The sequence below is a fragment of the Aquarana catesbeiana genome, linkage group LG04 (assembly GCF_042186555.1).
Source record: "Aquarana catesbeiana isolate 2022-GZ linkage group LG04, ASM4218655v1, whole genome shotgun sequence".
Lineage (NCBI taxonomy): Eukaryota > Metazoa > Chordata > Amphibia > Anura > Ranidae > Aquarana > Aquarana catesbeiana.
This window is the reverse complement of record NC_133327.1, coordinates 331,304,398-331,331,894: the sequence shown is the minus strand read 5'-3', so window position 1 is coordinate 331,331,894 and position 27,497 is coordinate 331,304,398.

The window sequence follows — 27,497 nt, the reverse complement described above, 5'->3', positions numbered from 1 at the left end:
TTGGGTTGGCAAGACCATCTGGCATGTATGTAGAGGCCCTGGCTCTTGGGGGGTGTGACACTCCAGTAGTTGGATTGGAATTTCCTGTGCTGGAACTCAGGCGTGATGTGGCAGGACTGGTACTGGGTCTGGGCATTTGTTCCTGGGGCCTATCGCCGGCGGCGGCGCTGGTACTGGGCATTTGTTCCTGGGGCCTATCCCCGGCGGCAGCACTGGTACTGGGCCTGGGAATTTGTTCCTGGGGCCTATTGGTGGTGGCAGCGCTGGTACTGGGCCTGGGAATATAATCCTGGTTTCCAGAGTGCCGTGCCCTTTTGGGAGGGACCTATTCTTCCTCCGAATCATTTGCAGATTCACTATTTGGTTCAAATGCCGAATTTGAGTCATGGAGAGGATCTGATGAGAACTCCCCGTTGCTCTCATCGGTCATGGAGAGGATCTGGAACGCCTCCTCACTGCTGTATACTCTTTTGGACATGACGCGGTGTGACAGGTGGCAGGTGACGGTCACTGATGGGCTGTGCGATGGGTGGCAGCTGACGTTCACTGATCGGTGATGACGGTGTGACAGGCAATGGTCACTGATGGGTGACAGGCCACGGATAGTGACAGGTGATGGGTGACGGGTGATGGCTGGAGGTCACTAAAGAGTGACAGGTGATCGGTGATGGCTGACGGTCACTGATGGGTGACAGGTGATGGGTAACGGGTGATGGCTGGCACTCACTGATGGGTGACGGGTGATGGCTGGCGGTCACTGATGGGTGATGGCTGGTGGTCACTGATGGGTGACGAGTGATGGCTGGCGGTCACTGATGGGTGATGGCTGGCGGTCACTGATGGGTGATGGGTGATGGCTGGCGGTCACTGATGGGTGGCGGGTGATGGCTGGCGGTCACTGATGGGTGACGGGTGATGGCTGGCGGTCACTGATGGGTGATGGCTGGCGGTCACTGATGGGTGACAGGTGATGGCTGGCGGTCACTGATGGGTGACGGGTGATGGCTGGTGGTTACTGATGGGTGATGGGTGATGGCTGACGGTCACTGATGGGTGATGGGTGATGGCTGGCGGTCACTGATGGGTGATGGGTGATGGCTGGTGGTCACTGATGGGTGACGGGTGATGGCTGGCGGTCACTGATGGGTGACGGGTGATGGCTGGCAGTCACTGATGGGTGATGGCTGGCGGTCACTGATGGGTGACAGGTGATGGCTGATGGGTGACGGGTGACAGGTGCACCGCTGACGGTCACTGATTTGTGACGGGTGACAGGTGCACCGCTGACGGTCACTGATGGCAGTCCCTTATGTGACAGGTGCACTTTATTGGGTGACTGTGGTGACTGTTGGGTGACAGATGACAATTGGGGGGGCGATGGGACAGGTGTGGTGTTGGTGCAGACACTACAGAACACAAATCGGTAACTCACTGCTTCTGGCTCTTCTCTCCTCACACTGGAAACGGTGTGTGAGGAGAGAAGAGCTGGTAACAGCTAGTTACCGCTCTGTGTTTACATTTATGATCGGCTGTGAATGGATCACAGCCGATCACGTGGGTAAACAGCCAGCCAATGGCTGTTTACCAGCGTCAGTGACGAGTAGTGTTCCCAGGAACACTCCGCCACCGACGTGCACGTGCAGCGCACTCGCGATCCCGCGCATGAGCCGTGCACAATGGGGTGGACCTATCTGTGATCACATGGTAAACAGCCATGTCCAATGGCTGTTCACCCCCCTCGGTGGCGAGCGGTGTCTCCGTGACATGCCATCAGCGAAGGACCAGGGATGCGTGCACACGATCGCGCGCATTCCCTGTTTAAATGGGAGGCCGTCATATGACGCCCTCCCGCAATGAGAGCCGTGCCACCTTGCCATCAATTGACAGCCGGCGGTCGGCAAGCAGTTAACATTCAATTTGCAACAGTCATGAGATGAAAATTGTGTGTGATTGATGAACCAAAAACTAAAACGATGTCCCTTTTTCATACACAGGAAAGTCTCAGCCAGGAGGTGGCGGGGTTAAGTGGCAGCCAGGAGGTGGCCGGGCCCAGTAGCCTGCCCGATACCCAGGTCCCTCCCCTCCGCCTTACACAAAAAAGTGGCAGGAAGAGGCGTAACCTGGAGGAGGCAACAATTGGCCTATTTTGGAAGGCTACTGCGGTCCTTAGAACCCCGCACAGTCTTCAAGAGGACTTTGCCTATATTACAGCCTGCAAAATGCTGGAAATGGAGGAGGGCCAACGCCTAATATGTGAGTATCTCATCTTACAAGCCCTAAATAAGGGGTTGCGGGGCCAACTCACAAGCCAAACCCACGTTTGTGCGTTCAACCATGATCCTCCTCCTCCTCCTCCAGGTCCTCCTCCTCCACCTCCTGCCACACCTCCAACACCAGAGCCACAGCCTGGAAGGAAGCGTCTAAGGAAGACCAGAGAGTGATGGCCTGGGTTCAGTCTGGTCTGGCAAAAGCTGCAGGCTGTACCACAGCCTGGGGACATATATGTCATGTGCTGCTGTTCCGGATCTCTTGTAGTCCTTGACCAGAATGTGCTCACTATTATAAGGACTCCTCAGGCCATCAATTTTGACTGTAAAATTATTGATGTGTGCCCTGGGGTACAAAGGCTTCGCAAATTTCACCAGTTTATCCAGCGTTGCCTTCCTCCTTATTTTGTTATGACCCAGAATAAATGGCTATTTATTTTTCACATATACTTGCCTATGTGTTTTACTTCAATAAGGACAGTTTGTTTGTGAGTAGGCAGGTACATTTCCAAAATACAATGTGAAATTAACAAGGGACACCAAAACCAACTAATCTCCTTGAGATTCTAAAATACAATATAATAATAGTGTTGTGGTAACTTAACACACAAAACCCACACAATTAATTATGGAGATCACCAAAAAAAATTAAAAAAAACAAACAACAAATTATCAAAAACATAAAAACATAAAACCCCCCAAAAAAGTGGTATATCTGACGAATACAAATATTATATTCATGAAATCACGAGATAATAAAGAGAGAAGTTTGTGAGAACTCTGTGTGAATATGAGCAGCAAAACAACGTCATTCTTCTAGCATTATAAAGAAGAAGAGAGTGCGCTGCATTAAACAAATGGGTAGCTCCCAGCAGGATTCACAGGCCATGGGCAAGGTAAATGAGGTGTATTGGGGGGAAATCGATGGGATGATTGATCATGTAGGGGTGTCAGGGTCTCTCACTCACCTCAGCTTGCTCGGCAGCTGCCAGCTCAGAGCTCAGCAGGACAGGTCCTCTCTTCCTCCTTCTCCTTGCATGGCTTCCTCCAGTCCTGGAGGGTGGGTGATGTTGCTTCTGGGGTCAAGCTCAACTTAATCCACAGAACTGTTACTGTACTGTCCTCAGCCGCCAACCAACAGCGGCGCATCAAAAGATCCGACCGTGACGGCGAGGGGAGTTGTAGCACGAACTCGAAGGCTGGCTGCGCTGCTCTCCAGACTGACTCCACCCACCGGGAGCAGGGAGCTTGAGCATGCAGCCGCCACCCTGTACTACAACTCCCACAAACAACAGTGGCAGCCGTCACGTGAAGTCACCTGGACTAGCCCAGACTTACTTGAGGCTCAGAGAGACTGTCAGGAGAAAAGTGAGTCTTTCAGGTGGACACTCGGACAGCTGCGGCGCCAGCCAGTAGACTTTATTCGGGTTACACTTGGGGGGGCACATGGGGGCACACAGTAAATTTGGGGGGTGTGGCCCCCTCAGGCCCCACACTAGTGACGCCAATGACCCCCTCCCCAACCCCCCGGTCCTGCTGTACCAGAGCCCTGTGATCCCCCGCTGTCAGGCACCGGATGTCACTTCACCGGTCCAGAGATTTGAAATCCTCCTGGCTTTCTCTCCTCTCCTCCAGCGCTGACAGGACAGGCTAGATGGATTCTGATTGGTCAGCGCCGTCCATGTGACCAATTAGAATACATCCTATCTGTACACGCTGAGAGGTACGGATAGGAGATTAAGCTGAGGGGGATTTCAAATCCCTGGATCGGTGAAGCAGTATTCCGGTGTCTCACTGCAGGGGATCGCGGGACACTGGTACAGCGAGACTGGGGGGATGGGAAGGGGGTCCAATGTAAGATTTTCTGTAAAGGTGAACTTGCACTTTAAGTAAGACAATCTCAGAGGAAAAAAACACAAACATACACAGCAAATGTAATTGAATGTAAGTAGTTAGTGAGATAAGAAAAGGAAAGGTTTATAGACTGGGAGGGGGAGTAAAGCTGGTCATAGATGGTTCGAATCTCAGATAGTTCAGCAGGTACATGCCAAGATTCGATCCATATATGGGCAGGCTAATTGTACCAAAGTCAATCCATCAATCGACTTGGGTACAACCAGCATGTTGGATTTACAGCATGCAATTATTGCCAGCGGCTATAGCCACTAACAATAATCAATGTGTTCTCCTGGCAGGGAAGGCCCCCTCCACCGGGAGAACACAGCAGTTTTGCAGGAGAGATTCCCCCATCAACAATGACTGTGCTGATGGGGGAATCAAGTGATTTTGATCAAGTTACTTTCCTGCAACATCTATGGTCTGCCATATGCCGCGTACACACGATCGGAAATTCGGCCAGCAAAAGACCGATGAGAGCTTTTGGTCGGAAAATGCAACCGCGTGTATGCTCCATCGGACTTTTGCTGGCGGAATTCCCGCAGCAAAAGATTGAGAGCAGGTTCTCACATTTTCAGTCGGAAAAAGTTCCTATCTGAAAATGAGATCGTCTGTTCAAATTCCAGCGCGCAAAATTCCTACGCATGCTCGGAAACAATTTGACGCATGCTCAGAAACATTGAACTTAATTTTCTCGGCTCGTCGTAGTGTTGTACGTCACCGTGTTCTTGATGGTCAAAAGTTCAGAGAACTTTTGTGTGACCGTGTGTATGCAAGGCAAGCTTGAGCCGAATTCCATCAGAAAAACCATCAGAAAATTCGCTCGTGTATACGCAGCATAACAGTCACAGAGGTGAGGGTTGTCGCAAAACTGTGGGATACTGATTGAGAAAACTGAGGTCCACATTTAGATCTTTTCTGTCATATAGGATTACTCTATCATTCTTAGTCCTTAGTCATTCTTAGTCCAAAAGTTTTCCTTGTCTTCCATAATTTGGTCTGGTTGTGAAAAATGATGTCCCAGTTAATTGTATTAGTTGCAAGTGCACTCATACAGCTACAATCAACTCAGTATGCATTTTAGAAAGCATTCAAGCCAAAGTACCAGCATGCTTGTCAGGCACATAGTATTTCAGAAGGCAGTCAAGAAGCAATATTAGCCTACATACTGAATTTCCAACAGGTTTCTTTGGAATATTGAAAAATATGACATTTAAAGTAAAAGAAAAAAAAATTACTCATTACTTTAGAAAATGAAGAAAGATTCAGCATTACCCGAAACAGTTGTAAATAAAGAAATAGCTGTCAGCTTTAGTTTTTCACATAATCAAATAACTGATCAAACCTTTCTTTCTAAAATAACTCGGTAGACCACTTCAAAAATTATTTAATAACAAGAAAAAGGCCAGCTGCTCGGGGTAAGACATGATATTCTATGTGCTACTACTTTTAGGTCATTTTTTAACTCTCAGTTTTATTTGAAGGTGATTTCTTGCATTTGAAATTGAACCTTCAGAAATATGAATTTGACTTTAGTCATGCATAGTTAACATTTTATATCAAGGGGTTTTTAAAAGAAAGATTCATAAAGGAAGGAGGAAACAAAGAAGGAGTTGTTGCCCACTTTGACCAACCAGGCTTCATTTTACAGTGCCTTGAAAAAGTATTCACACCCCTTGAAATTTTCCACATTTTGTTATGTTAAATCCAAAAATGTAAATGTATTTTATTGGGATTTTTGTGATAGGCCAACACAAAGTGGCACGTAATTGTGAAGTGGAAGGAAAACGAGAAACGAGAGAAGCTAATATTGTTAAAGTTTATTTGTGTAATATTTAGACTTTACAACTTAGTCATATTTATGACAGCTTTAGGATTTTAGTTATTCTCTCAAGAGAATAACTTTTCAAGAGCCCCATTTTGGACTTCCAGCTCTAAGAAATCTTATTTCTTGCAGTAATTATACCTAAGGTAATGTTATGTGTCTGTATATATATTTGTACTGAAAATCACAATATTCCATAAAAAAACAAAAAATACAAAATCCCAGCTTAAATAAAGCTATCTAGAAATTGCTCCTGCATAAAAATGGCAAAGTGCGAAAAAAAGTAAAGAAAAAAACCAAAGCATATTCTTCAGGAGGGGAGGAGGGTTTTTTGTCAGCTAAGCACACTCTCCTGCCTGCATGCCTGAGCTGAGGGCAGATAGATTGCAGGAAGTAAATGGTACATGAAGCATCTGCCCTCTCTCAAGATGGTCATGGCCAGAAATGCTAGGGAGTGTTTTTCAAAGTGATTTCTCAGCAAAATACAGCATGGGGACATGGATGGATGGGTGAGTTTGCTTTGAATATTAAAAAAAAAATTAAATAGCGTTTTTGGTTTGTGATGCTCAGATGCAGTGTAGTTCTACTTTAACCACTTCCTGCCTGGCTCATATCAGATGACGGCCGGACGGTGGTTCAGTTATCCTGACTAGGGATGAGCTTCGAGTTCGAGTCGAACTCATGTTCGACTCGAACATTGGCTGTTCGCAAGTTCGCCGAACAGCGAACAATTTGGGGTGTTCACGGCAAATTCGAATGCCGCAGAACACCCTTTAAAAGTCTATGGGAGAAATCAAAAGTGCTAATTTTAAAGGCACTCTCGTCCCCCCCCAGGTTGCGTGCTCGGATAAGGGTCTGGTATGGATTTTTGGGGGGACCCCACGCCATTTTTTTTTTTTTTTGGCGCGGGGTTCCCCTTAAAATCCATACCAGACCTGAAGGGTCTGGTATGAAATTTAGGGGGAACCCCACGTCATTTTTTTTTTTTAATTTTGGCCGGGGTTCCCCTTAATATCCATATCAGACCTGAAGGGCCTGGTATGGAATTTAGGGGGGCTCCCACGTCATTTTTTTTTTTTAATTTTGGTTCGGGGTTCCCCTTTGGGGAATTCCTATGCCGTTTTTATCAATGAACTTCTATGTCTATTGTCGGCAATGCAATAGCCGCAGGTAGATTTAAATGAGTTTTTTCCTTCAAAATGTCATTTTGCTGTCAGACTGTTCTAAACACAGGAAACATGCGCCCCTTTACACCCCCCAGGTACGAAATTTAAAGGGATATTACACTTTTATTGTTTGACTTTAAGCATTATTAAAATCACTGCTCCTGAAAAAACGGCCGTTTTTAAAACTTTTTTTGCATTGATCCATGTCCCCTGGGGCAGGACCCGGGTCCCCAAACACCTTTTATGACAATAACTTGCATATTAGCCTTTAAAATTAGCACTTTTGATTATTCATGTTCGTGTCCCATAGACTTTAACGGTGTTCGCGTGTTCGAACGAACTTTTTTCCTGTTCGCATGTTCTGATGCGAACCGAACAGGGGGGTGTTCGGCTCATCCCTAATCCTGACTGGGCGTCATATGACGTCCAGCAGGATAACATGCCGCCGCGCACCCACGGGGGTGCGCATCGCGGTGATCGGTGGAGCCGTGAGTCAGTCTGACACACCGCTACACTGATCTTGGTAAAGAGCTCCGGCGGAGGCTCTTTACCACGTGATCAGCCGTGTCTAATCACAGCTGATCACGATGTCAATAGAAAGTGCCATTGATCGGCTTTTCCTCACTCGCATCTGACAGATGCGAGTAGGGGAGAGCCGATCTGCGGCTTTCCTGACAGGGGGGGTCTGCGCTGATTGTTTATCAGCGCAGCCCCCCCCTCAGATCACCACACTGGACCACCAGGGATCGCCACTAGGACCACCAGGGAAGGGGGCAACATGTGGATGGCCAGGTATGTACCCCATGGCCATCCACATGTGCCCAGTCAGTGCCCAATCTGTGCCAATCAATGCCTACAAATGGGCACTGATTGGCACCATTATATTGCAGTGATGCCCAGCAATGCCACCCTTAGGGGCATCAGTGCCACCAATCAGTGTCATTAGTGCCACCCATCAGTGTCCATCGGTGCCACCTGTCAGTGCCCATCTGTGCCCATCAGTGCCCAACTATCAGTGCCCATCATTGCCCATCCGTGTCACCTATCAGTGCCACCCATAAGTACCCATCAGTGCGACCCATAAGTACCCATCAATGCCACCTACGAGTGCCCATCAGTGCAGCCTATGAGTGCCCATCGGTGCCACCTATGAGTGCCCATCGGTGCTGCATACCAGTGCCACCTATTAGTGCCCATCAGTGCCCATCAGTGTCGCCCATCAGTGCCACCTCATCAGTGCCACCTCATTGGTGCCACCTCATCAGTGCCGCCGTATCAGTGCCTGTCAGTGCAGCCATATCAGCGCCCGTCATTGAAGAAAAAATGTACTTATTTACAAAAATTTTTTACAGAAACAAAGAAAAACTTGTTTTTTTTCAAAATTTTTGGTCTTTTTTTATTTGTTGCGCAAAAAATAAAAACCGCAGAGGTGATCAAATACCACCAAAAGAAAGCTCTATTTGTGGGAACAAAATGATAAAAAAATTGTTTGAGTACAGTGCAGCTTGACCGTGCAATTGTTATTCAAATTGCGACAGAACTGAAAGCTGAAAACTGGCCTGGGCTGGAAGGTGTCTAAGTGCCTGGTATTGAAGTGGTTAAGCTGACAAAAGGTTAGTGCCATATCAGTTTAATATTCCATAGGTATAATAAATGATGTTATTTCATAATTATATAAATTCAAAATCAAGAGAATTTACTGTAAAGGAAGGATTAAATCATTTCCCTAAATGATGGCAATCCTTCATCATCACTAATTCTGAACAGGCTAGGCAAGATGGCATATGCATAATACAAAGGGTTACACAGATTTGCAAGTATGAATGCATGCACAATTTTTTACTTTGATTTGAATGCGCTGCCCCAGATTTTGCACGCTCTAGTTTTAGTAAACAACCCCCACTGGGTTTGATTTACTAAAGGCAAATAGAATGGGCACTTTGCAAGTGCAGTTGCTCCAGAGCTTAGTAAATGAGGCAAGATGTTACTTTGCAAAGAATACCCAATCACATGCAAGTAAAAAAAAAAACAGCATTTTTGCGTTCATATAATTGGATCATACAAGTCAGCAGAGCATCCCCTTCTTTTCTAAGCAATTGCACTTGTAGAGTACAACTGCGCTTACGAAGAGCACAGTCTATTTGTCTTTAGTAAACCAACCCCAGTGACTGAGAGGCTTTATCTCATTCATATGGATTTATGTAAATATGTTTTACCTGTTTTTTTTAAATCTTTTCTTTGTTTTTAAGGCCCAGATGACAACGCCATCTGTGTATATGAAATTGATGTTCATTATTGTTGCAATGTAATTGCATTATAGTACAGTGGTATCTAAGGATACCAGGTGGGGAGTGTGCTGCCACAGCAGCCTGTTTATTTTGTGCCCTTGGTATGTTCCCCTGTTCCCCTTCATGTTTGGTGCTTCCTGTTTTGGTTCCCCCATTTCCAAAAATGCACTAGGCTTGGGAAAGTCATTGTCTTTTTTGCACTTCTAAAGAGTGTAAAAATAGACTGTGTACTGGACTTATCTTAAGTAAATTATGCTGTCCACACAGACTGGGTCTAAAATGGTGTACCATTGGGTCTAAAAAGGTATGTCATTACATATTGGTATTTTGTATTCAAAATCACACAAGCCTAATATTTAGAAAATGTTGTTTTTTATTTTTCCACAAAGATAAATATATTTCATCGTGAATGTCAAAACTTACCAAAAAAATGAGAGCCATGGCAAAAGGCTATAGATGTTGAGCTGTGAACAGGGCATAATATAACAAAATACTTTCTCTAATGCAGCACGTGTTGATCAAAGAAATTAGTACAACTCTGTTTTGCTTTCATGATAAATGTGTGTATCATAAATAAAACACTTATGTTCAGTACCTGCTATCTTTTTATCTCTCCATATATCATGTTACTTTATTATGCTTTTGTTTGTGGCCAGTTCATTTGAGCAGGGCACGAATTGGTAAAAAATAAACGCAAATCCAAACACCTTTGCAACTGATGACTGAATTCAGGACCTCTGTACACTAAGCACTACCACCATTACATGAGTAATTCCTGGCTGTCAGAATTTATCTACATTTCCTGTGGAAATCTTGATTGTCATCATTGGCCAAGTGTGCTGGCAAGTATTTTAATATATTAATTTATTATAATTTAATTAGTAGTGGGAGTTTGCTGTGTATAGAGTGTTGAGTCCTTGTAATTGATGACCGTGACTGATGTTTGAGACCATGCAGGATGATGTGAATGAGATGGATACATAACTTTTTTCAACAAGGTAAGTATGTTTCTGTTTTTTATTATACAAGGCACTGTATATGGTCTGGTATGAATTTTGAGAGGCAATACACATAAAAGTAAATAAATAAATAAATGCACATGCTCTACAAAAACACTTCATTTACCAAAATAACTGAAAAATCCCTTTGTCATGTGAACATGCTCTACTGCAGTATTATCTCCCTTGCCAAGTCTCTACTCTTTCAGTAAATTGTTTTTACCTGTTCACCCCAGTCGGGTAGCTATAGCCTCAAAAATTTAAGCAGCTGCTATCAGACCTGGGAGTGGGAGATGGCTCCAGTAGGAAATTTGCTGAGGTAACAAACACAAAGAATCAGTGCACATGCAAAGATTGCATAGATCCAGGGCTTTTTTTCAGCGGGAACGCGGTGGAACACAAGCACCACCAGCACCGAATTTACAGTATATGCCAAGGGTACTTGGATGTGCTGAGGGATCTATTGATGTTGGCTGCTGGGGACTCTGTTGCCGCTTGGGGGATCCACTGTTGCTGGGGAGCTCAATTGCTGCCGGAGGGGGATCTATTGTTTCTGGAGGGTCCATTTTTCATGGGAGAGATCTACTGTTGTTGGAGGGGTCTATTGTTGCTGGCTGCTGGAGAGTCTATTGATGCTGGATACTGGGAGATCTTTTGTTGGTGGGGTATATTTATTGTTGCTGGGGGTATTTTCTGTGGGGATCTATTGCTGCTTTGAGGGGTCTACTGTTGCTGTGAGGGATCGATTGTTGCTGGCTGCAGAGGACCTATTTTACTGTCTTTCATTAGCAAATTCAATACAAACTACTTTGCACCAAAAAATTATACTTTTATGTATTCTCTAGGTAAAGGGTGGAACCAAAGGATGGTGCTCGGAGGTGGGTAGGGGGCAGAGACAAGGGGTGACTTGGAAAGGGGGAGTACCTGCACCTATTCTCTGAGGAAAAAAAGCCCTGCACAGATCCATGACTGAAACGTGTTCTGATGTTCTGAAGTCTCCATTCTAGAAGAGCTGGAATGATTCTGTTGCTATTCCCAGATGTGTCTTTCTTCCCCCAAATGCAAAATGATTTTTTACTTGCGGAGGTTCTGGTTAACTTTGCCAGCTCTCTGATATAAACCCTGAATGCCTAACACAGTCTTCCTGGGACTAACAAATCCCAAAGTACCTCTCAAGTTAAAAAAAAATTTGAGGTTTATCATTCTGCAAAACAATAATGTCAATATTTTTATTGCACACATTCCTAGACTAGGCTCAGAAGTGATGGATGCTGTAGCACTAACCAGCTGTAGACTGGAGACATCTTTGCCAGCACACCACGGATCAACAAGTACCATCTGAAAGTGTTATTGTAGAATGATCACATCACATTGGACATAGTGCAATGTTTCAGAGCCTCACAGGACCCCTTTATACACATGCCTGGCGATGGGGTCTTGCACAGCTCTGAAATGCTGCACCCCGTCCATTGTGATGAGATCACTCTACAATAAAACTTTCAGATGGCACTTGTTGATCCATGGTGTGCTGTCAAAGATGTAAATTGATGCTGCAAACAAGACACTGTCTAAAGACATTTGAATAAAGGTTAAAGAATATTTGTGCATTAGAGCCCTAACCGAACCTGCTGGCTTAGAATTTACAAAAAATAAAAAAATAAATAATATCTTCATGTTCCATCAAGCACTGACTTATTGTATAACAGAATAGGGTATGTTTCTGCTGACAATGTTTTAACCATACAGTAATTAAGAATAAAATTGCAACAGGAGCAAACAGAAAAAATGGTTTTAGGCTTCCCCTGCTCTTCTAAAGAACATATTTTATGTTCTCTATGTTATTTCTGTCTGTGTTTATTGTTGTAAAATCCATTTTACTTTCTGTCTGTTAAAATGTTGTCAGCAGGACAGGTATTGGGGTAAAACCTCTCTAACAGTGCCTCACATAGCAGGTAAAAGCCAGGGTTCTAATTATTGGTCCACTTCATCCCAGACTACAGAGAAAAAATTATTTGGACATACACTTTGAAAAAAACGATTACACGGGATAACAATTGACTCTGCCAGGTGTCCCACATAGAGATCGCTTGGGTATGGGCATAGGCGTGTGCAGTGGGTGTGCCAGGTGTGCCTGATCACTACATGCGATGCCGTATCCCCCTATTGCTCGGGCCCCGTGTTGGCCCCCCACTTCTCAGTGCTGCTGGCTTCCCTCCTCTCCTCCACCTCCAGCTGCTGCGGGGGGATGTTTCAGGATGGAGAACGAGGGAAGGAGCTAGTAAATATGCAAAATTACCTGTCCCTTTCTTTTCTAAATAAACACAGTGAACATGAAGCCACTTAGCACAGAGCACTTCCTATTCATTCACAGCCCGTGCAGCTGAGGCTGCAGGGAAAGGAATGTGTGTTTGAGCTTTGGGGTGCACACTCTACTGCAATGGGCTGCACACACCTATGACTATGGGGTTGTGTAAAAAAATATATATATTCAGTCTGATGCTGCATTTGTCCCCTGCCACATCTAAGACTGAGCGATCAAAGACCACTGATAGGTCAGTCTTCAGTCTGCAGGAAGCCAAACATGCGAAACTGCAGAACTGAACATGTGCTATTTCTTTAGTAAATAAACCCCACTGATCCCTTTCTACTTTAGTTCACATGGGTCAACATGCACATGTTAATAAATGAGTGAATGGGGTTTATTTGTAACGTCAAAAGAGGATAATTGTGAGAAAATTACCTAACAATAAAAAATTATTTAAAATATTAGTGGGGAATTGTGGATGAGATTGTGAGGAGTTGGTTGCAAAGAAGGATGGGTCATGGAGGAGGTACATATTAAGCCAATTAATTGGGGGGGTCAAAGGAGAGGGAGGAAAGTGGACAGTTGTATGAGGATGCAGGGGAGGAGTGGTGACCAAAGAAGAAGGAGGGATAGTGAACCTGGTTATGGGCAGTGTCTGGTGGGGAATGATTTGGATGGTGAAAAGGGGTTTAAGAATGTTGTGAGGCATGCAAGGAGTAAAAATGAGCAAGAATAGTTGGGACAGGATATTGAGGATAGGTAGGGGTGGTTGACATGTAATGGGTTTGAGAGAAATGGCTGGGAAGGGGTTCAGGATGGGAATATTATTGGATGCGTAGAAGATTTTGGGGAAGGTTTAGGCAGAAAGGTCAAGGGTGACAGGTAAGGAAGAGGTGAAGGAGTTTCAGGATTGTGAAAATTCTAAAACAATTTGTGGAGTTCCAGGGTGTAGTGAAGGTATTTGTATAAATCCAGTTTCTTTGTGCTCTTGTATTGGTTGATTGGATCTGCATACCTAAGGCTTGAAAAATACCCTGGAAAAATGTGTGGTTTTGTACATGGTACAAGCAAGAGATATAGAAGATCTGCTGCATGTATTCTTGCACTGTTTCAGAAAATGTTGCTGCTTTGTTGTTGGACCACTGCCAGCTGTCGTTGGACCACACTCATGAGTTACTTCATGTCAGCATGATGTCATTCATTGAAAAGCACCAACATGCCGTGCTTGTGTGATGGGTATTAATATCACGGTCCTGCTTTAACTCTATGAGCATTTCTAGTTAGTGTGTAAATATGATTGTTAAATCAGAAGATTCATTGGACAGCCTCATCTGCTTCAATAATCTATCATATAGGAGAGCCAGATTTTCACTTAAAATTGAAATTCATATTTGCATACTTTAATGAGCAGATCAAGCCATGTCCACTGTGGGCTAAAAAGTAAAAAAAAAATTAATATTAATGTAAAAGACTTTACTAGGGTGGATATCAAGAGGGTGCCATCCATATTAAGGCTGCTCATATTTATTCAAATATAAAAGATGGGACTATCCTGGGCCCAAAATTGTAGGTCTAAATCGTCATTTGAATTAGAAAATGTACAGTACATGTGTATTACTTTAGATTTAAAATTGCATAGTCAGAATACACAGATAAAATCATTTAGACATGTACACAAGAGTGAGAGAACACCTTCAACCCAAATTTCCTTTCGCTAGCAAACTTAGCCACGTAAGCTTAGTGCAGCATAATTTTCTCTATGCATTTTGTGACATTCATCCATTTTCTCGAATACAGATGAAGGTAATCTACAATATACAATAAAATAATAGTACCAATATACATTCACATGCATGTATAAATGTACACATATATTGTACATGTTATATTATAAATGGTTGCCCTCCACTTATTCCTACTGTTAAACCTCCAGATGAATGTTACATCAAATTCGAGTTGCAGCGGCCTTTGAGGATAATCAAGATGTGGTGTCCGCCTTGGTGTCGAAGACCTGAATACAGGATCAATTATGATGGAGAGATATTCCAGCCTTTGCCTAACCAGCCTGGAATGTAGCTTCTCACCAGAAGAAACTGTGATGTGACACTGGAACTCAGGGTCAGCCAATTTACTTTGCTTCTTCATATTAGTATCCCCTAAACTGCCAAGCACATGGACCTCCAACTATCTATGGGCCATCGAATACCTAACATTGCTTTAGCCTATGCTGGTTATTAAGCCCTGAGCTAACACTAGCTTCAGAATCCCAGCCCAGAAGGAATAGGATTTAAGTAAACTTAAAGGCAAAACTTTTTTTTAGTTTTGGGTTTTGAATAGAGTACAGAAGGATTAGAACGCTTGTCAGTTTTTATTGCTGTCTGTGCCCCTGTTAAGAAGATTCACCCTCTCTATTTGACCTTTATCATTAAAAGTGAAAGTGAAAGAAAATCACAAATTTTAGGTTGTCCCCAGAAAAGTAGTAAGGGGAAATCTTCCAAGGAATTCCCTTTATTTGCAGGTATTTCCTCTCACTTTCTGTTGGCTATGGGACATAAAGTGAAAGGAAATCTCCGTAATAGGATACAGATAGTGAAAAAAAATCTGACAGGGGTTATAATCCTCCCTTACTCTATCCACAATGAAAAAAAAGAACTGACTATAGTTATATTTTAACTTAAATAATAGGAGTTGCAATAAACAGGTTTACCTACTATAAAGTGTGAAATGTGATAAAATAGGCGCCTCTCAATTAATTCACATGCGTCTAATCTAGTGAAAAAACAGCAGCTGCCCCTTTAACCACTTACGCACCACCCGTCATCATTATATGGAGGCTGTTTGAAGAGATACCATTGTTATTGCAGCAGATAGCTGCTATAACCCCAGTATCCTCTTCTTCAGTGGGTGGCCTGCTTTTAGATAAAAGTGGTCTCAGCAGAGGATTTGCCGCAAGATCACTTTTATCGGGGGGGCGGGAGAGGGCCCCCCCCCGTTCCCGCCGCGCTCCAGTCGTTTACATTTTTTTTTATTGCATTTTAGTGTAAATATGAGATCTGAGGTCTTTTTGACCCCAGATTTCATATTTGAGAGGTACTGTCATGCTTTTTTTCTATTACAAGGGTTGTTAAATTCCTTGTAATAGGAATAAAAGTAACCCAAAAATGTTTTTTTAAAAGGACGGTGTAAAAATAAAAAGTAAAATAAATAAGAACATTTAAAATTAAAGTGCCCTGTCTCCCCGAGGTAGCACGCAGAAGCGAACGCATACACAAGTCCCGCCCGCATATGAAAACAGTGTTCAAACCACACATGTGAGGTATCGCCGTGATCGTTAGAGTGAGTGCAATAATTCTAGCACTAGACCTCCTCTATAACTCTAAACATGTAACCTGTAGAAATTTAAACCTCGCCTATGGAGATTTTCAAGGGTAAAGGTTTGTCGCCATTCCACGAGTGGGCGCAATTTTGAAGCATGACATGTTGGGTTTCATTTTACTCGACATAACATTATCTTTTACAATATAAAAAAATTGGGGTAACTGTACTGTTGTCTTTTTGCCAAAAAAAGTGCGCTTGTAAGACCACTGCGCAAATACGGTGTGACATAAAGTATTGCAACGACCACCATTTTATTCTCTAGGGTGTTAGAAAAAAATATATATAATGTTTGGGGCTTCTAAGTAATTTTCTAGCAACAAAAACAGATTTTAACTTGTAAACAACAAATCTCAAAAAGAGGCTCAGTCCTTAAGTTGTTAAAGTGAGCTGTTCACTTCATAAAGTAAATAGGTGTAGAGGAAATGGTGCTACTAAATGTGAAAGACAACCATATCAAAATAAGAAATTCAATGCAACAAACACAAAACATTAAAAGAAAATTAAAAATCTTATAAAGAAACAAACACATAAGTCCATAAATAATGTGGAATAATCATTCAAGTATCTTCCAATCACCGTGCCTCAAAACAGATATTGTGCTCTAATGAATTCTCTTAAATAGTGCTCCACCACCGTGAGGGCAAAAATTCTTACTCACCAGCTCCCAATATCCATAAAAGGCCTCTCTCGCTTTTGATAAATATTCAATGTCTCCTTTCCTCACTCTCCCACAACTATGGGGTTAGTTGGATCTCTCATTTATCAAAAGTTTATCCATGCCATATGCAAATAGTAAACGGCAGAGAAATATATGCATAATATAGTGTAGTATTTATTTAAAAATGTTGAATAAAGTAATCCATAAATATTGCACTTACATTCTTTGGTGCTTTAGGTAAGCATTAACAAAGACGGCCTTTCCATAGTATAAATCGGCACTTAGCTGAGCCAGAGTGAGTTTCACTGGCCAGTGATGCGGGTCATCCACCTGATGTGACGTTACTCCTGGCGACTGCGCAGCCTCAATGCATTTCATAGGAAGTCCACCATCAGGAAGCTCCTACTGGAAGGTGACCACTACACACGTACAGTAGAACAGACCTAGCTATTTGACACTTTGCATATGAGATAACAAAGTGACAGATATAATTATGTCACCAGTAGGGATGAGCCGAACACCCCCTGGTTCGGTTCACACCAGAACCTGCAAACGGACCGAAAATTCGCACGAACTTTAGAACCCCATTGATGTCTATGGGACTCAAAAGTTTGAAATCAAAAGTGCTCATTTTAAAGGCTAATTTGCATGGTTTTGTCCTAAAAAGGGTTTGGGCACCCGGGTCCTGCCCCAGGGGACATGTATCAATGCAAAAAAACTTTTAAAAATGGCCGTTTTTTCAGGAGCAGTGATTTTAATGATGCTTAAAGTAAAAAAAAGTGAAATATTTCTTTAAATATCGTACCTGGGGGGTGTCTATAGTATGCCTGTAAAGTGGCGCGTGTTTCCCGTGCTTAGAACAGTCCCTGCACAAAATGTCATTTTAAAAGGAAAAAAATTCACTTAAAACTGCTTTCGGCTTTAATGTAATGTCGGGTCCTGGCAATATGGATGAAAATCAGTGAGACAAACGGCATGGGTACCCCCAAGTCCATTACCAGGCCCTTTGGGTCTTGTATGGATATTAAGGGGAACCCCAAACCCAAATTAAAAAAGGAAAGGTGTGGGGCACCCAGGCCCTATATACTCTGAACAGCAGTATACAGGCGGTGCAAACAAGACAGGGACTGTAGGTTTGTTGTTAAGTAGAATTTGTTTGTAATTTTGAACTGGTACATTTTTAAGGTGTTTAGCTCCAGCCAAAAAATCTATTTTAAGCTTTTTGGAAAACCTAGGGAAGGGTTATCACCCCTGTGACATTTGTTTTGCTGTCTGTGCTCCTCTTCAGAAGATTGTTTTTTTTTTGTGAAACAAGGATTGGTGATAAAGCATCAGTGGAAAGGAGAAAAGTTTTTTTCCATATTAACTCTTACAGGAGAGAATTTTTCCTTCTTAGGGGTAGATTTCATCTCACTTCCTGTTGTCTCCTTCCGTTTGCAAGTAGGAGTCGTTTGTAAGTTGGATGTTTGAAAGTAGGGGCCTGCCCTATATACTCAGAAATTTGGGCCTTAGGTGTTGTTGTGGCCACAACACTGTAAGCCCTCACAGGGCCCTGCTGTGAAATATTAAATCAAGAATTGTAATTACATGCCCCTGTTGAACAGGGGCAGAAAAATTGGGCCTTTGATGGTGGTGGTGGTGCTGGTGCCACAACACTGTAAGTCCTCACAGATACTCTTGGTGGGCGCAGAAATGGGCCCTGCTGTGAAATATTAGATCAAGAATTCTAATTACATGTCCCTGTTGAACAGGGGCAGAAAAATTGGGCCTTAGGCACTGGTGCTGGTGCCACAACACTGCAACCCCTCACAGATACTCTAGTTGGAGCGCAGGAACTATCCCTGCTGCAAAGAATTGCATCAAAAATTGTAATTACACGCCCCTGTTAAAAAGGGGCTGAAAATTGGGCCTTAGGCACTGGTGCTGGTGCCACAACACTGCAACTCCTCACAGATACTCTAGTTGGAGCGCAGGAACTAGCCCTGCTGCAAAGAATTGCATGAAAAATTGTAATTACATGCCCCTGTTAAACAGGGGCTGAAAAATTGGGCCTTAGGCACTGGTGGCAGGACTGGCGGCGCCCAGAACCAAATATGTTCTTACAAGCTATCAGCATGATCATTGAGGAGGAAGAGGATAATTACTCAGTATAACAGGATAGTCACTCAGCATCAGCATAGGCAGTCTTTGAAGGGATCTGACATTTCAAAAAAATGTATACGGTTACATCAGCATCAGGTGCTTGGTAGCTGGTGGTGATCCAAGACTGATTCATTTTTATGAAGGTCAGTCGATCGACTGAGTCGGTGGACAGACGCACCCTGTGATCGGTTACAAAGCCCCCGGCAGCACTGAATGTGCGTTCTGAAAGAACGCTGGATGCAGGACAGGCCAGTAGCTCAATTGCATACTGTGCAAGCTCTGGCCAGTGATCCATCCTCAAGACCCAGTAACCTAGAGGATTTTCGGTGGGAAAGGTGTCCAAGTCAGATCTTGCCCCTAGGTATTCCTGCACCATGTAAAACAGACGCTCGCGATGGTTGCTGGAACCGATCATACCTTGGGGCTGCGGACTAAAAAATTGTCTGAACGCATCGGTCAGACGGTCACCTTCTCCACCGCTCCTTCTTTGACTGACCGAAGCCTCAGCAACACGTTGTCCAGAAACAGGAGTTTGTAACCTCCCAGTCTCTGGGAATGCATTGCACAGACCTTTCTGCAAGGCATCCCGAAGATGTTTCATCCTCTGCTCCCTCTGCGATGGGAAGAGAAGGTCTGCAACCTTACTCTTGTAACGTGGATCAAGGAGGGTTGCCAGCCAGTATTGTTCCTTCTCCTTGATACCACAAATACGAGGATCCTTCCGCAGGCTTTGTAGGATCAGGGAGGCCATGCAGCATAGGTTTGTTGAGTCCTCTGGGTCTCTAAGGATGACATGATCTGCAGCCACCTCCTCCCAGCCACGTACAAGTCCATGTGTTTCTTGGGACTGTAAATGATCCCTTAAAGACTGCTGCTGATGCTGAGTGCCAGGCTCCACCTCCATACTGACACAATCCTCCTCCTCCTCTTCCTGTGTGATTGGCGGGCACGCAGGAACACTGTCTGGATAAAGGGGGCCTTGAGAGCTAATAAAGTCCTACTCTTCCTGCCTCTGTTCTGCCTCAAGTGCCCTGTCCATTATTCCACGCAGCGTGTGCTCCAACAGGTGGACAAGGGGGACAGTGTCACTGATGCATGCACTGTCACTGCTCACCATCCTCATGGTCTCCTCAAATGGTGACAGGACAGTGCATGCATCCCTGATCATGGCCCACTGGCATTGGGAAAAAAAACAAGCTCCCCTGACCCTGTCCTGGTGCCATAGTCGCACAGGTACTCATTGATGGCCCTCTGCTGCGTGTGCAGCCGCTGCAGCATGGCCAACGTTGAGTTCCACCTGGTGGGCATGTCACAGATTAGGCGGTTCTTGGGCAGGTTAAATTCCTTTTGGAGGTCTGCCAGCCGAGCACTGGCATTATATGACCGGCGGTAATGCACACAGACTTTCCTGGCCTGTCTCAGGACATCCTGTAAGCCCGGGTACCTGCCCAAGAACCGCTGAATCACCAAGTTAAGGACGTGAGCCAAACAGGGCACATGGGTCATTTGTCCCTGTCGGAGGGCGGAGAGGAGGTTGGTGCCATTGTCGCAAACCACCATTCCTGCCTTAAGTTGGCGTGGCATCAACTACCTCTGAACCTGCCCCTGCAGAGCTGACAGAACCTCTGCCCCAGTGTGGCTCCTGTCCCCCAAGCACATCAGCTCAAGCACCACATGGCATCTTTTGGCCTGCATACTTGAGTAGCCCCTTGAACGCCTACGGAGCACCGCTGGTTCCGAGGACAAAGCACAGGAAGAGGCCATGGAGGAAGAAGAAGAGGAGGGGGTGGAGGAGAGAGGTGTGTCAGAATCATTAGTAGTGGCATTTTGGAGGCGTGGTGGCGGAACAACCTCCAACACTACTGCACCTTGTCTTGCATCCTTCCCAGCTGCCAGCAGAGTCACCCAATGCACCGTGAAAAAGGTAACGTCCCTGTCCATGCCTGCTGGACCATGAGTCAGCGGTAATATGCACCTTACCGCTGACCGCCCTGTCCAGCGAGGCCAAGACATTGCGTTCCACATGCCGGTAGAGAGCCGGAATCGCCTTCTGTGAGAAAAAGTGGCTTTTGGGTACCTGCCACTGAGGAACCGCACATCCTACAAACTCACGGAAGGGGGCAGAGTCTACCAACTGAAAAGGTAGCAGTTGAAGTGCTAGCAATTTTGCCAAGCTAGCATTCAACCGCTGGGCATGTGGATGGCTGGGAGCGAACTTCTTTCGGCGGTGCAGCAGCTGGGGTAGGGAAATTTGCCTGGTACATTTTGACGTCGATGTACCGAAAGCAGATTGCCCACAAGTACTTGACTGTGACACACCTAATTCTACACCTTCATTCCTCTCAGTGCAGGTCTCAGAGAGGACTGAAGGTATAGTGGGGTTGGAGATCTTAGCTGATGAGGAGCAAGGAGAGGTCCTCTTTGTTCTTTGGTGTGGGTCTTTTAGATACGCTTACCAACGAACTGCATGGCAGGTCAACATGTGTCTGGTCAAGCATGTGGTGCCCAAGCGGGAGATGTTTTGGCCACACTTGAGACATATGTTGCAAATAGCAACAGTGCGATCTGATGCACTCATCTTAAAAAAGGCCCACACCAAAGAACTTTTGGAATAACGCACAGAGACAGCAGCGCCCTGCACATGCGGAGCTTTGTGGTGTGATGCAGTCAGTGTGCTGCCCTTAGGCTGGCCCCTGGAGGGCATCCTGTCTCGTTGATGATGTGCCTCCTCCTCCTCCTCCTCTCTCCTATCAGGCACCCACGTTGAGTCAGTGACCTCATCATCCCCTCCCTCCTCATCACTGGAGCAAACCTGGCAGTATGCTGCAGCAGGGGGAGCATGACTGCCAGATTGCTGTCCTTCTTGTGCACCCCCTCTGTCCGTGCTCACGTTACTGCCTTCATCTAGCTCAGTATCATCATCAGAGCCTTCTAAACACTGGGCATCCTCCTGGAGCATGTACCCAACACTGTGGTCAAACAGTTTGGGGGACTCCTCAGGAGGACATGGTGGGGCTAGGCAAGGAGTCACTGATGCCATTGAGCTGAGGGAAGAGGCTGCGTTGGCAGCTGCTTTGCCAGACAAAGTACCATGAGCATGGATGAGAGAGGATGAGGACGGCTTGATCAAGTCTTCCGCATGTTGCGGCTCAACATGGCCAGCTGCCGAAAAAAAGGCCAAGTGTGTCCCATGGTCACGTGCTGATGAGGATGCACCGTCTCCATGACCAGCACTGTTGCCTCTAGACACAGAGCCTGCTTACCCTCTTTTATTGGCTTGTGGCTGTCTGCCTCTCCTTGTTGGCCTTCCAGACATACTAATGGCCTGCAGTGAGATGTAGCTGCACAAAACTGGGATGTATAAATATACCGATTATAATGCAGCTAGCAGAATCAACTGCCTGCCTGTAGTATTATTAGTATGAGAACACCTGCACTTGTCTTCAGGTAGCTATACTGTAGGTGCAACTGTGCAAGGTACACAGTACAGTAACTGGAAATACGTCAAGAGCCTACACAAGCACCTGGCTTCAGGTAGCTATACTGTAGGTGCAACTGTGCAGGGTACACAGCACAGTAACTGGAAATATGTCAAGAGCCTACACAAGCACCTGGCTTCAGGTAGCTATACTGTAGGTGCAACTGTGCAGGGTACACAGTACAGTAACTGGAAATACATCAAGAGCCTACACAAGCACCTGGCTTCAGGTAGCTATACTGTAGGTGCAACTTTGCAGGGTACACAGTACAGTAACTGGAAATACGTCAAGAGCCTACACAAGCACCTGGTTTCAGGTAGCTATACTGTAGGTGCAACTGTGCAGGGTACACAGTACAGTAACTGGAAATACATCAAGAGCCTACACCCTGATTTCAGGTAGCTATACTGTAGGTGCAACTGTGCAGGGTACACAGTACAGTAACTGGAAATACGTCAAGAGCCTACACAAGCACCTGGCTTCAGGTAGCTATACTGTAGGTGCAACTGTGCAGGGTACACAGTACAGTAACTGGAAATACGTCAAGAGCCTACACAAGCACCTAGCTTCAGGTAGCTATACTGTAGGTGCAACTTTGCAGGGTACACAGTACAGTAACTGGAAATACGTCAAGAGCCTACACAAGCACCTGGCTTCAGGTAGCTATACTGTAGGTGCAACTTTGCAGGGTACACAGTACAGTAACTGGAAACACGTCAAGAGCCTACACAAGCACCTAGCTTCGGGTAGCTATACTGTAGGTGCAACTTTGCAGGATACATAGTACAGTAACTGGAAATACGTCAAGAGCCTACACAAGCACCTGGCTTCGGGTAGCTTTACTGTAGATGCAACTTTGCAGGGTACACAGTACAGTAACTGGAAATATGTCAAGAGCCTACACAAGCACCTGGCTTCGGGTAGCTATACTGTAGGTGCAACTGTGCAGGGTACACAGTACAGTAACTGGAAATACTTCATGAGCCCACACAAGCACCTGGCTTCAGGTAACTATACTGTAGGTGCAACTGTGCAGGGTACACAGTACAGTAACTGGAAATATGTCAAGAGCCTACACAAGCACCTGGCTTCAGGTAGCTATACTGTAGGTGCAACTGTGCAGGGTACACAGTACAGTAACTGGAAATACTTCAAGAGCCCACACAAGCACATGGCTTCAGGTAGCTATACTGTAGGTGCAACTGTGCAGGGTACACAGTACAATAACTGGAAATACGTCAAGAGCCTACACAAGCACCTGGCTTCAGGTAGCTATACTGTAGGTGCAACTGTGCAGGGTACACAGTACAGTAACTGGAAATACTTCAAGAGCCCACACAAGCACCTGGCTTCAGGTAGCTATACTGTAGGTGCAACTGTGCAGGGTGCACAGTACAGTAACTGGAAATATGTCAAGAGCCTACACAAGCACCTGGCTTCAGGTAGCTATACTGTAGGTGCAACTGTGCAGGGTACACAGTAGAAGAACAGGATCTAGCTAAACTGAATACATTGTATATATATATATATATATATATATATATATATATATATATATATACACACATACAACACCTGGGATGCATATATATACACAATACACTGTAGGTGCAGCTAACTGACTCGACCTGCCTACTCTTTCTAACTTAAATCAAATGACACTGTCTCTCTGTCTATCTATCTCTCTCCAGTCTCCACCTCAACACACTACACAAGGCCACAACGGAGGCAGCCTTATATAGTGTGTACTAAACCCCATGAGCCATAATTGGCCAAAGCCTCCTTGGCTTTGGTCTAATTACGGCTCTCTGTACACACAGCGCTGTGATTGGCCAAGCATGTGGGTCATAGTGCATGCTTGGCCAATCATCAGCCAGCACTCGAATTTGGCACGAACGACCCATATCGTTCGTGATTCAGCGAACGTCCGAACACAAGATGTTCGAGTTGAACACGAAGCTCATCCCTAGTCACCAGTCTTTACATATATACAGTCATGGCCAAAAATATTGGCACCCCTGCATTTCTGTCAGAAATACACCACTTCACACAGAAAATTGTTGCAATTACAAATGTTTAGGCATTCTAATGTTTATTTCTTTTGTTAGTATTGGAATGACACAAAAAAGTGGAGAAACAAAAAAGCCAAATCTGACACATTTCACACAAAACTTCAAAAATGATGAAAATGGACTGGACAAATTTATTGGCACCCTCAATGTAATATTTGGTAGCACACCCCTTGGAAAAAATAACTTCCTGCATCCAATGATGAGTTTCTTACACCTCTGTACTGGAATTTTGGACCACTCTTCTTTCTCCAACTGCTCCAGGTCTCTCAGATTGGAAGGTGTCATGGAACGTCCCACACTCCGCTTGAGTGCTTCCGTCATATACCACTTCCTCCCAGTCTGTATACAGATATCAGATATTCCAACCTCTCTGAGCACAAAACAAGGTGACACTTGCTTGTAGCTAACATGAACTCACTTTATTCAGAACCAGAATACAGTCTTATATACAGGAGAAAATATTACTCTAACAATACAAACGTAACCTAATTAACCTAATTAACATGAGCTAATTAACTAATCCTTTATACAGCCTAGGTTATTGAGACACGACCTTTTGCCCAGACTGAGTTAATTATCACAGGACACCTTCTCAAAATAGCAGCAGCTCCAATAGGAGTCGTCCCGTCTCCTACATTGTATAGAGGACAATGTGATCAGCTCATTCAATTAACATAAACACAGGTAGTTGGAGTTGATGACACCAGCATATCCTCACAGGATGTGTCCCAACAGTATAATTCAGTCTTATCATTCTAATATGGCATATAAAGGGTTCCCAGAGTCTGTGTGTTTTGGGGGGACATGGAGCTGAATCCAAAGTAACACCAACCCCAGGGTCCCCAGGCATACAGCTCACAGAGAGCACCATTCCCCCAAATACTAGGGCCCATAATCAAAAGGCAACAGGCTTGCATTCAGTCCTCTCCAACAGCCTCTGTCCCGGCTAGGTCTGTCACATTTCTCCCCTTTCGACAGGAGACTAACACAGGAGGAGACCCCAGACGGGTTGACTCCAAAGTTAGTCCATAGTTCCAGTCCTTTACTGCCTGTACCCACACAGTACCCCAAATAAATTATTCCAAACAGAGTATTACTCACCCAGCCAACCTCTGCCTCTCTCAGAGAACATATCTGCCGCTGGGGAGAGGCCTGGACTGGCCCTTCTCCCTGGAGTCCTTTCTGCTGCTGGAGAGAAGACAGGGGGACTGAGCTCACTCCATCCTGCTGTTGGGGATCTGGGCCGACTGCCCAGCATCCCTGGGGTATACAGGTGGGAACTGAAGCCCCATCCACCAACACCAGATCAAGCTGCAGTTGTGAGGTGATGACTGCATTCTCTCCTTGAATCCTGATCTGCAGATCGCGATAGACTGCCACCTCCTCAACTTGGGCCTCCACAATTGCTGCAGGTGTGGGGCAGAGGTCTTGGACCCTCTGTCCAGTTACCAGATCTTCAGCTGGAGAAGTTTGTTGTAACTCCATAGATGCTGCTGGCAGAAAATCACATGTCCCTGTCAGTGTTGTGGGAGAAAGGCCGACTACCTCTTCTCTCAAGAAGGCCGAAACCACTGTTGGTGCTGGGCAGAGCACAGTGAACTTTGGCCCTGATAGCAGCTCTTCTGCTGGAGGCTCATCAGGTTGTTCTTCCTCAGCAGAAAAGTCTATCAAATCCCATGTCTCTGCAACTGATGTCTGGGGATAGAGATTCACCATCTCCTGTCCGTGGAACTCAGAAGATGCCATCAGTGCTGAGCAGAGCGCAATGAAGTTTGGCCCTAATCCCAACTCTTCTGCTGGGGGCTCACCCGATGGTTCTTCCTCAGCAGAAAAGTCTATCAAATCCCCTGTCTCTGCAACTGGTGTCTGGGGATGGAGGTTCACCATCTCCTGTCCATGGAATCCAGAAGATGCTATCAGTGCTGGGCAGAGGTTAGCAGAGCTCTGCCCTGTTGTCAGCACTTCAGGTTTGGGGACGGCAATCTCCAGATTTTCCACTGCAAATTCTCTGGCATGCTGCTGGACAGGCACATTCCTCCATCCAAGATCATCCCATGCAGAAACAGGATCATCAAGGTCAGTCAGAACTTGCTGCATCCGCCATAAGACCTCCGCATCCATAGCTGCGGGGACAGGTTGGCAAAGCACACTATTGCTCTGCCACATTGCCGACTCTTCAGCCAGGATTTCAGGGTTGTCAGCTGGTATTTCCTGATAGTCCCAGGCAAAGGGAGCCCAGCCCTGGCACTGAGCAATGTCTAGCAGCCGTCTGTAGGCGATCTCTAGCTCCCATTCCTGAACGGCCAGAAACTCCAAATCTTCCTGTGCCCAGTGCACTTCCGAAATGTTCAGTAGCCCTTCTCTGAAATCCATGATTTCGTCCAACCGCCACTCCAAATCACTCCCAAAGTTAGAGTCCACTGTCAGCTTCACATACAACAGTCCCAAGCCGCCGTAGCTTAAGCCTTCCGTTGGGCTGTCATCCACTATCCAGGGACATGCTTGGGATACATGCCACCGGAGGGCTCTGTAGCTCTCATCCAGCTTTATCTCTGCCCAGACCAGCCTGCTTAATTCAGCTGTCTGCTTCTTGTGTGGTTTTTCTCCCAAAAACCGCACCCACAGTCCGTACTGCGACCAGTACCTTTCCTCGATGGAGGGGAGAACTTTTCCCTGGTGTCGCTGCTCACGGGCTAGCGCTTCCTTCCAGAGTTTGCAGCAAATAGAATCACACCATCCCAGCAGGACCTGCTCCGATACTGGTCCTCTGTGCTGTATCTGCATCTCTAGCAACCTCCTTCTGAATTTCTCATCCATGGCGGCTGGTATCTGTACCTCTCCTCTCCTGCTATCTGAACCTTGGATCCAGATGGAAGTTTGGATGTCCCAGACTGCAGGAAGCTTTCCCGCTGCTTGCCACCAATGTCACGGAATGTCCCACACTCTGCTTGAGTGCTTCCGTCATATACCACTTCCTCCCAGTCTGTATACAGATATCAGATATTCCAACCTCTCTGAGCACA